The 11191-nt window shown below is 49.2% G+C and overlaps 1 long non-coding RNA gene across 1 annotated transcript in view; it reads left to right on the top strand.

Moving 5' to 3' along the window:
* Window positions 1-1997: 1997 nt before the first annotated feature.
* LOC309532214 overlaps window positions 1998-11191 on the top strand; it is a 41234-nt gene continuing 32040 nt past the window's right edge. Inside the window, exon 1 of the long non-coding RNA XR_014219659.1 lies at window positions 1998-2132. This is a non-coding gene — a long non-coding RNA (uncharacterized lncRNA). The remainder of the gene's footprint in view (window positions 2133-11191) is intronic.

Genomic DNA, 11191 nt, shown 5'->3' on the forward strand with positions numbered 1-11191 from the left:
ACACCACAGTTAAGGAGTTTGCTGTGGCTTTGAATAGTGTTTCCTCCATGCTACTGAGTCAGAGAGCATGGCAGCTAGAAGAATAAGGACAGGCAATGTGGGAAATCTCGGGACTGGTTAAATAAAGAGCTTCTTTGCACACGCTATGGAATCCGCTATTTGGAGATGGCCATCAGAATGGATGGCTTTCAGAGAGGATTAGACAAATTCATGCAAGACATCCATGGCTGCTAGTTGCAGTGGTTGTGTTCTACCTCTGCTGAATACAAATGGAATCACTTCTAGGCACTTCTGCATTCAGGTCTTCCTATGGGCATCCGGCTGGCCACTGTGAGACAAGGAGGCTGGACTAGATGGGCACTGGCTTGATCTAGCCGGGCTTGTCTTATGCAGGAGCGCAGCACTGGGGACGTAGAGCAGGCCTGGCTTTGTTGCAAAAAAAATAAGCCCTTGTGGTGCTGGCAGAGAGAGGGAGGGCCCAAATTTAAGATGCCAGCACCATGTCTTGCACCGATTGGCCACCCATGTGCTGCTCCCTGGTTGGGTCTGTTGATTTAATGGGCAGTTGGTGCCCACCAATGGTGTGATGGAGTCCTTCCTTGCTGTGCCAAACCAACTTGGAGAGGCAGGCAGGTGTGAATTGAGTCTTTCCCCAGAGCTTGCATGCTTGCAATGGTCAGTTGCCACTGGTAGGTAGGTACATTATTAATTTGAGGAAGAATGGAGCTTTCTGCCCCAGTGGCCCTCCCCTTAAAAGCACACTGATAACATGTCAGTTTGGGGCTGATTAAGTCTATATGGTTAATGTTGGGATCAGTTTCCTGCATGGAAGCCGCCCCTCTCTTTTTGTGAATGTGCTGTATGCGTGAACACAGCAGCGGCAGGATGTAGCAGCTGGTCCCTCTGCAGTCTTATTCAGCATTGCAAGAAATGAACCTTTTGATTTCGACTCGGAATGCAAATGTTGCCTCCCAGATCTAGACTGTTTATCCTGGCGGGGATTGGGACTAGCTCCTTGCTGTTCTGCACAATATCAGGATGAAAAATAATAGCAATGAGAGGGTTTAAATATATATATATATGCATGGGTATATGAAGGGCAGCGTCGCTAAGGAAGTAACCTAAAACACTCCCGCATTCTCTTGTCACTTATCTATTCATAAGATGCCCAACTGTGCGGCTTCTGCCGAATGGAATGTTGCATCTGGGAGCAGCAACATGGCATTGCAGCGTGGAGTGCTGCTCTTCCGGATTCTAGACACTCCATTCCACCCGCAACCCTGTTTTCTGGCTCCCCTGCTCCCCCAAACAATCTTTCAGCATTCTGTGTCTTCTCAGTATGCCTAGTCAACATTAGGCTGTTTTTGAAATTGCCCAACCCCCTGCTTAGGGTATTTGATTTTTTAAATTGCACTTCTGCAAACCCCGGGGTTTCCCCCAGCTTTCTGATATCCTCTTATGTCTGCATGGAGGGTGCCGTAAGGGAGCTGGGACTAAGTGACCAGCCAAGGCCTCTCCCTGCTCTATAGTCAGTGGGTCTTGGAAAAACACACGGCTAAATCGTGGGGGGGGGGGACACAATTCCAGATTCAGGAACTGTACTCTTGATGGGAGGCCATTTTCATATTTTGCTTAATGTGCCAGTATGACCCGAGACTGTCTTTAAGATCCCCCACACTTTCATCTTTATAACTCCTTTCACATATTGTTTTTCCTGCAGCAGACATACATTTCAGCCAGGTGCAAATAGATGTTCCGTGAAATATTTTATGGCCCTTTTGTTCTTCAAGAGCAATGGAAGTTCCAGGTTGTTTTGTGTGGAAAATATGGGCAGTGGCGTTTTTGCCGTGATTTATGCCTGTGTGGTTTTGGCTTCTGGTGCAGCAAAGCGAGGGAATGGACAGGGCAGGAGTCCTTGAAAAACAACAACAAACCTTTAGCTTGGGAGTGTGGGTAAGCCAGCTGCCCAGGAAGAACAAGAACAACAACTCGAGGCTGGATTGAGGAGAGAATCATGGCTGCAGTGAGCTGACCTGGAAGTAAAGTGTGACCTCTGGGGATAAAAGTGGTCACAGAATTGTAGAGTTGGAAGGGACCCCATGGATCCTTTAGTCCAACCCCCTGCAATGCAGGTGGCACTCTGTGCATCCTCAGAGGTCAGCACCAACACTTAGAACTGTGCTCAGAAATATACTGGGAGCCCATGTAGATCTTTTAGGACCGGTGTTATGTGCTTCCAGCAGAGTTCCTATGTATGGAGTTTGCCCATCTAGGGCAGTATTGCCTTCTCTGACCAGGAGTGGCACCCCAGGTCTCAGGCAGAGGTCTACTCCGATTGCAAAACATCCACCTTGCCAATGAGCTATGATCCCTCCCCTACTTGATGGGTCTTTACCTTAGCTCCCCCTGCCCCACATGGTTCATAAAGAACCCATGTTCTATCTGAAAAGTAGCTAATGGCCTGTGATAAAAGTATAAGACTTTATTCTCTGCTGCTTTCCCCCACCTCCTGCTGCATATATCTGAAATACGCAGTAGCCGCCTGCTTGAAGAGTGGTAGGAACCATCATTTTGCCATCTTCTTGTCGTTAAAATTTTATACCCTTTTTTGTTGTTGTTGCGCGTAAAATGGAAGCTATGGCTGGACGGCCCCAGGGAGCTGCTGTGCCGTGCGCCTGAGTCTTTGTACGATGTAAATGTGTTCTGGAAAAGGCGTTTTTGGCCACCACTGATCTGCTGTGGGTTTGAATTGGCGGCAGAGAGATGAAAGGTTCCTTGGCAGCATGATACTGTCTCTTCTCTCTTCCTCTCCCCCCCCCTTGCCCAACATCGCCTCATTAAAAGGGTTGTTAATAGGTTTTTAAGCTAATAGAACATTGAGCTATTTGAGAGGCAGGTGGCTCAGGAAAGGACAATCAGGCAGCTTGGACGCTGTTCCTGGGGAAAGTGGCAGATCGCGTCAATGGGTCACGCTGGGAACACTTCTCTGGTTTGGCTGGGGTGTTGAGATTTGAAACCGATGGAAGCAGGGAGGCAGATATTGGGATCAGTAGCCACCGCAACGAAAAAGTGTGCAAGCCTACTCTTCCTGCTGAGTTACATCACCTGAAATACAAGGTTCCCTTAGCACATGGCATTTTTTTGTTGTTACACCCTACTCCCAAAGCAACATCTAAATCTGCGGATCGTCTACATGAGGCAGATGGGGTTGTCAACGTGTGCGTTGCACAGAGACGTCCTTTGGCGAGCCACCCGGGATGGGCGATAGCTCCCTACTGAGGAAGCTCACGGGGTCCTCTACACTTTCTTTCAGCCTCGTGGGAGTCGCTTAACCGAGTTGGTCCCCTGCAGCTGGGAGAACATTTCAGTGACTCAATCCCTGTGGGGGGTGGAAAGAGAAAGAGATTGCGTAAAAGGCAAATATGATTTGTAGTCACCAGGAGCAGGTCGTCTAGTCGCTCAGGATATTGAGAAGGCCTAATTTTGAGACTTCTATGGAGGCCCCAGGAGCATCACCTGACCAGCTCTAGCTTATTGTTGAGGCTTCCTTTAGTTTTGTGGCTGACCTCCTTGTAGTTTCCTCCTTTGGCTAGAACAGAGTGGTGGTACACAAGCAGCTTCCTTTCTGGTGTGTATTTTTTATTTTCGGCTTAGCTGCTTCTCATTTAGAGGCTCAATCTTTGGCCCCCTCCAGTGACAGAGGACCAGTTAACAAAATGGGGAAACATCTGTGCCCAAGAACCTGGAGAGCTGGTGCCACAGACTAGACAAGATGGGACAAATAGTCCAAACTGATATAGGGCAGCTTCATATTTTCTTACACAGATCACCAATCCGGAATCCTGAGGAGAATGAGAGGCCTTGCCGGTTCGTGACTGAGGCAGTATTTGAACTGTTGACTCACAGCTCAATATATAATGTTTAGCTTTCTGAGCACGACTGGATTTGGATTGATTCCTCACCTTGCCCCTCCCCCCCAGTCCTCTGTGCTCATGATAAAGTGATGGTTGTTTGACTGACAGCAGCAGTCTATCTCTCCATTGCTAAACCGGCTTTCCAAACACATTGAACTGGGGTATATAAGAGAGTGGGCCAAAATGCTCACTTTGACACTCCATTAACTGGGTGACTGCTGACTCTTTAACCCGGAAGTGATTTTTAAGGGAAGAGAGTTTTCCGTGAAACCAGAGTGGGTGGAGAGTTTTGTCTTCATCCCTCCCCACCCACCCCCAACATCGAAATACTGTTGGCTTGAGTGCAATGGCTGCTTCCCAACAGAGCTGCCTCCCTCCCTCTCAAAGGAAGATTCCAGCAGCAGCCAGAACTCCACACAGCTGTAATGGACAGATTTTGAAAGTTTTTTAAAAGAGAAAAGGTTAAGGAGCAGCTCCCCCTTGCCAACTTTTAGGGTTTTGTGTTAAGTAAAACTTTTAATCTCAGGGTTGTGGGTTCGAGCCCTACGTTGGGCAAAAGATTCTTGCATTGCAGGGCTTAGACTGGATGACCCTTGTGGTCCCTTCCAACTCTACAATTCTATGAATTGTGTGACAGTACTGACGAGCCTTAGTCGTGCCATTCAGGAGCTATTCTGCTGGACAGCTCCATGACAATGCTGGGCTGAACTATAGGATTTAGAGGGCTACTTCACACAAAAGGAGAAATACTGTGTATGATGGAATAGGAAGAGCGTGCAGCCTGTCTCTCACTCTCTCACACACAGCACATGTTATATAATGTGTGGCATATGTGTGCGCATGTGAGCTGTGGAGAGAACGAAGGGGCAGATGGGGCTTGTCCACCTGGGAAGGTAGCCCATCTAGGAAGAGGAAAACTCTCTACTCATTGGTGAGAAACGTTTTGGGAAAAGTAAACCCCATGGAAAAATCCGTAGCCACTTTCTTGTAGGACACCTTCGGGAGAAGAAAAGGTGTAAAACCTTAGACCAATCCAGAGTAGAGTGCCTATGACACTTGAATGGCGCCTTGTATGCCTCCTTCCGGCAACTCATGGAGCTAAGCTGGTGGGAAACACATTGTTCTGCTTTCCTTTGGACACATCAGCAAGGCCAAGAGGCGGTATCTGGGTATCGCAGGACCTCCATACACAGCACCCAGGCTTGTGCCCCGGGGGAGGTCACTTCAGAGCTGCGTGGTTTGAGGCGTACTCTGTTGTCTCTTGAGACAGACTGATGTCAACAAAGGTGAGAGAAACTCTCAGTGAATCGTACAGAGATGCCTTAGATGAGCGAGGAAGGACCAGACGCACAGGTGCCGTTTTTATTTTATGCTGTGGCATAAAATGCTCTGGGCACTGCTGGACTGCCCCACCTTTCCGATAAGCCTTGCGTGGGGCTTTGAAGATGAGCCCTCAGATGTAGACCTGCTCTCAAAGCGGATTATTTTGATGTTATTACACCATAGAAGCCGGCACAGAAAATAAAGGCCGAAGAGCATTTTGAGCTCCCAGCATGCCCTTGGTAACTCCCTCCTCTCGCTGAGCAAACACGCTTCCCTTCAGTAGCGCCAAGGTCAGGCGCAGTCTCCTTCAGTAGTTTGACCTCCTGAGGGAGCCGCTGTCTCGAGTGACCTACCCTGTCAACAGTCCTCACTCCCCCTCCGGAAAGTGCATGACAGAAACAGAAAGCGCTGGCTAGAAAGGATTGTTTAAATATATTGGGGGCGGAGGGGGGGGAAAGAATCAGAAGGGCTTGCCTTTGACAGAACTGCTTTGCAGCTGTGGCTGGGGGTCTGTTCTGCACGCATGCCAGCGGATTGCTTAATTGCTTATCACCAAGCGTTTGGGGCCGAATGAAGCGTGAGTGTTGGGTTTGTGCGCTCGCCCCAGTACATTTTTATCCCGCCTTTCCTCCATGGAGCTGAAGGCAGGTTCTCCTGCACCTGTCACCCTGCCACCATTTCACCCTCACAACAACCCTGTGAGGTAGGGTAGACCGAGAGATAGTGATTTAACTCAAGGCCAGCCAGTGAATTTTGTGGCCTGGTGGGTATTTGAAATTAGGTCTCCTTGGCTTTCACCCAGCCTCTGTAGCCACTACACAGCATAGCATGGCTCCTGAGTTTAAAAGGGGAGGGAGGAGGGGCTTTAAAATGGCCACCTTGCAAGAGACATACATGGAGGGTGGCTTTGCTAACAGTACTTTACTATCCTCTTAGGGGTTCTGCAGCTTCCTGGTGTTTTCTGTCTGCCCTGGGAAATCTGAGGTTATCTAATTTTGTTATTTCCTAAAGCACTTGAGGAGCATGCATGGGGTTTACTTATTTATTACATTTATTACATTTTCCTCCCCCAAAGGAGTTGAAGCTGGCTTGCATCATTCACCTCAGTGCTCTTTTTCTAGAAAAAGAGGTGCCAGAACTCACCATGAATGCTCTCTTGTTCTCTTAGAATGGCAATGGCGCCCACCTGAGGTGTGCTGGAACTGAGTTCTGGCAATTCCTGCTGGGGGGGGGGAGCCCTGGTTCTCCTCATTTAATCCCCACAATGACCCTTTGAGGTAGGTTAGACAGAGAGGCGGTGTCTGGCCCAAGGTCACCCAATGAGCCTCATAGCTGAGTGGGGATTTTGAACCCTGGCCTCCCATGTTCTGGTCCACACAGGCTCCTTTTTTATCCTGCTTGGCTACTGACAACCCCAGTTGCTTCCACACGACCTGTCCATTCAGCAGTTATCCTGATTGGAGCTCAGGCAATGCTATTCTGATTTGTTTTTGGACAGTGTTGTGCATTTTCCAGCTGCTTTCCTTGTGGCAAAAGCTCTGGTTTAGGGTGGGGGTGGAGCAGGTTGGTTGCCTCCCAATCGGCTGTAATCGTGCAGAGACTGAATCCCACCCAAAAATGGTGATGGTCTGGAAGCCCTCCCCTCACCCCCGCCCCAAGGAGGTGGGTTAAACTGACCCAGAGGGATGGTGACTCAAGGTCACCCACTGAACGCCGCAGCCGGGTGTGGATTCTATCGCGAGGACCTTGGATCGGTCCTTTTCCTCTGCCCACACCCCAGAGAGCCCCCTCCACCTCCCTGTGCTTACAAGCGGTCCCCAGAGCGGCAGGTGGCTCCACAGCACATCAGCGCCACCATCTCCGATGTGAAGCCTCATTTGCTTCCTTGGCAGAGCCTGCTGCAGAGTGGCAGGGTGCCAGCTTTGACAATGTGCCGTTTCCTGTCGGGTTGGGCTGGAGAGAAAGAGAGCGAGAACGAGGGGAAGGGAGAGACATTGTTATGCTGCTTTTTCTTCTTCCCTGTGCTCCCTTTCGGTTGGTGCTATTGAAAACGTTCCCAGTGGGGGTGGAACGCCCTGGAAGTCTTGAGCGTGCAGTGGAGAATAAATTGGTTTTGTTCTCTCTGGCTCGCAATTGCCAGCCTCGCTATAAGAGCTGGGAAGGCAGATTTCGGCAGGCGGGGGGAGGAAGCGCACAATTGCCTTGGATGGTGCAGCTCCTTCAACCTGCAGGGACCCCTTGTCTCATTGCTTGGTGTTCCAGCTGTGTGTGTTTGTTTGGGGGGGGGAGACACATGGACGAGGGCAAAGAGGCTGGGGACACAGCCAGGGCATTGAAAGAGAGCAGCAGTTGGGTGAAGGAAGAGCTGCTGCAGAGGTGTGCACAGAGAAGATGAATGGACTCGCTGGAGACCTGAGGCGGAAAGGGGGAGAGGAGGAAATGGGGCTGAATGCTTAAGGGGTTGTTGATGGAAAAGGCAGTCCTGTTCAAAGGATGAGCCTTTCTGGAGTGTGGCAGTAGCTGGAGAATGGCTTCTACTGATTTCCACGGAATGGGCCCTGGTAATGTTTCCTTGAGACAACCTGTGACCCTTCAGATGTGGCTGGACTGCAAATCCCATAATCCTTGACCACCGGCCATGCTTGCTGAGGCTGATGGGAGCAATATCTGGAGGGGAACAGGCTTGGCATAAATCAAGAACAGCACCTTGCCACCGCCACCAGGGTAACGTTTGTTTGTTTGTTTTGCTCATGGCCGCCCTACCAAACTTCAGCCAAGGCATGATGAAAGGTTAGATGCCCAAAGTTCGAAGGCAGCTTCCTAATGGGGGGGGGGGCGAGCCATACTTTGCCCAGTACAAATCCTGGCATTGCTTGTAAATGGATCCCTTGCCGAAGGGCTGAGAAACAGCTGAGATCTTGGATCGGAGGGAGAGCCCACTTGAAACTGCCCATCGACAGGCAGCACGAGAATGGCAGATGTTTATATCAAGTGATGCATATGTCCCTGTGAACCAAGCCTTGATGGTCCATAGCTAGACATGGCAACAGACTACACTTGTTCCTTGCTGCTGAAGAGGCAAGCCGCTTTCTCAACAGATCAGTGGCTTGTCACTTCCAGCTGCATACCCAGTTCTCAGCTATATGCACATCTCCCTTCAATAAGCCCCACCTACACCCATTCTGGGTCTTTTAAGAATGTCCCCAGTAGACTCATCAAAGACAGGCACTCACTTTGGGGTCCAAATTAATTGTTGTCGGGGCAAATAAGGATAGAAGTACACTGGAAGGGATTTGCGTTGTTCCTTTAATCAGGGATACATGGCAATTGACTTCACAGTGGTAGTAAAGCCTCGTCATTCATATCCATGGAGTGTTTTGAAAACCTTGAACCACATTCGTAACAAAAGGCCTAAATTGTCACTAGCTGCTAGTTGTGCTGACCCCTCAGATTTCAGAATAGGTACCCCTTTCTGTGGAAGGATGGGGGGAAATAACACAGTCTTAAGAATTTTTCTAATCGCTTACATTATTGGGCCGTGTGAACTGATTGCACCCTTAGTTGTTGCAGTATCCAGACCTGGAGCAGACGAGTCCGTTTACTGTGGGAGGACAGTAACCGCATGGCTGGCCCCCCTTTTTTTGCTTTACCAGCTCCAGGTTGGCTGAGCAGAGAGGGCTGGATCAGGCCCATCACTGGCAGCTGGACCAGCATAGAATTCTGCAGCTCCTTGGAAGGCTCAGCTCTGCCTTCTCCTCCTGTTTCAAGGACTTATGCTGATGGTAGCTTCTTGCCTGTGCTTTCAGCAGACGCAGAATGGAGCCAGGTGGAGAAACACGTCCACCACATCTAAATACCTAGAAGAATGGATTGGGGGGGGCTGGATTGCCCTGCTGAAACCCCTTTGGACAAGAGCGTGGGTGGATCGTTGACCTCAACTGTAGTCTCTCTATGGGCAGTGTATATAGCTACAGAGCATTGAACCCAGCCAAATATATCCCTTCCCTTCCCTGTTTCTTAATTTACTTCTTTGCGGGTACATTTCAAGGGAGGTGGCCTAGCAGGCTTGCACTATAATGGCTGCCGCCAGCATATAGTCTGGATCGTGGCCTTTATTGGCGGAGGCAAAAAAGGAAAAATAATCAAGCGCGTGTATCGGTGGGGGTGTCCAAAAGGGTATGAAATACAGTGTGCGACTCCAGCGCATCCTTCCGAGACTTTGCCGTTCATGCCCTGTAGGCAACAGAAAACCTCCTGAGGAAGACGCCGCCTGCTTAATAAATGCCCCAAATTATCAGGCCCTCGTCTTGATTTATATCCCTTACAACCCGAATCCACGGCTCTCACTGTTACAGGCAAATGGCTTAATGGATGCAAATTGGAAAAAACAAAACGAAAAATTGCATTAGTAGAATGGTTAATAAAACATCATTTCTGGGAAATGAATCCTGACATTACTCTGAATGTGAGCAGAGGAATAGCAGTGGCTGCATTGCCGTGTTGGTATAGCTGCTATGTAATGCTGTCTTCATGTGTGGGATTTTTTACTTCTCTTTTTCTCTCCTTTTCATGTTATTTCTGCTGCCCTTCTGCTGTGGTCTGAATTATCCAGGAGGTGGAGGTTAGTACTGATTTTTTAAATATTTTTTATAATCTTGTTTCATTTTATCATCACATCTGTATCGCCTCCTTCTGTCCTCTACTGCAGCTCCTTCATTTTGGTTCTGGTTTATTTTGGAGGACCTTCTAAGTGGTTGAATGTGGTCTGTGAAAATTTGGCCAGTCATCCTGGCTCTGCATGTTTCGATACCTGCGTCCGTCTGCCTGCAGTGAAATCACTGGTGCCTGAACGGGCACAGCACAAAGGTTGCATTAAACTAAATCCAATTTTGCTATAAACCCACATCAAGGATGGTGTGCTTTAGAGCTGAATCAATAGCCGGGCTACAAGAATGAAAGAATCAACATGGCAGGCATCTCTTGCTGGGCGGACCATTTCAGACTTCCAAGGACATGAAAAAGTTCCTTGGGTAGAAAGCCTGAAAGGAAAAAGTGTTGTCTCCAACATTCTTGTTTTCTGTGGCAGGGAAATTTGAGCTGCTTTTTGTTTCTATGTGGTAGGAGAACCCAAAATGTAATTTCTCACCTACAGACGGAAGTGGTCGAGCTCAGCAAGGGCTGTTGCCATGTGATTCTTCTGACTGTGTGGCTTGGCTAGGATGGCACTTTCTAGGGCTTGGTACGTGGAGCGCAACTGATATACTAGCTTTCTGTTGATTACCAGGAGGGTGAAGGGTGAGGTGAGGAGGTTGGCAGGGTGCAAATGCACCAGGATCAGCACCATGTTGGCTCTGCTGGTACTCCTGCACCGTGCTGACCTCCCGGCTGCCTCCTCGCTCCTTCTCAGTGAACAGGAGCGATCAGCCTGCTGGGAAGCTAGTCCAGCAACCGCCTGGTGAACTACTTCTGCTTTCTTGAATCAGAGGTCTGGAATATATCCGAAGAGGTTAAGCCGAACCCTCTGCTTTACACAGGGTCTTCCACGCAGGTAAGTCTCTCACTTGTAACACAAGTGTAGTCTGCATTTACATTTGATGCACATACATAAATCCTGAGGATACAAGGAGAGAGGAAGACAAAATAAGGATCACCCACCCACATCCTCTCGAGAAGGCTGTGCAGGAGGCGCACCCAGCCACACACTCTCATTTCTTCTGGAACTTTTGAGCTCCAGCTGAGTCTTTTCAAAAGCACCTTTTGCTGGAGCAAGGTGACTGGAGTGGGGATGCAGAACACGCCCCACGCTCCTTTAAGGAGATTGTTGCCGCGAGTCAGAATATAAATCTCTTTTTGCCCATATACTGCCTTTCCCCTCCCCCCCCACACTTTGAAAACAATGGGGGTTGCCCACCTTAGGCACCACCTGCTCCCTTGTGCTCCCTCAGAGTCTTTAA

Source organism: Podarcis vaucheri, assembly GCF_965113315.1.
Source record: "Podarcis vaucheri genome assembly, chromosome: 5".
NCBI lineage: Eukaryota > Metazoa > Chordata > Lepidosauria > Squamata > Lacertidae > Podarcis > Podarcis vaucheri.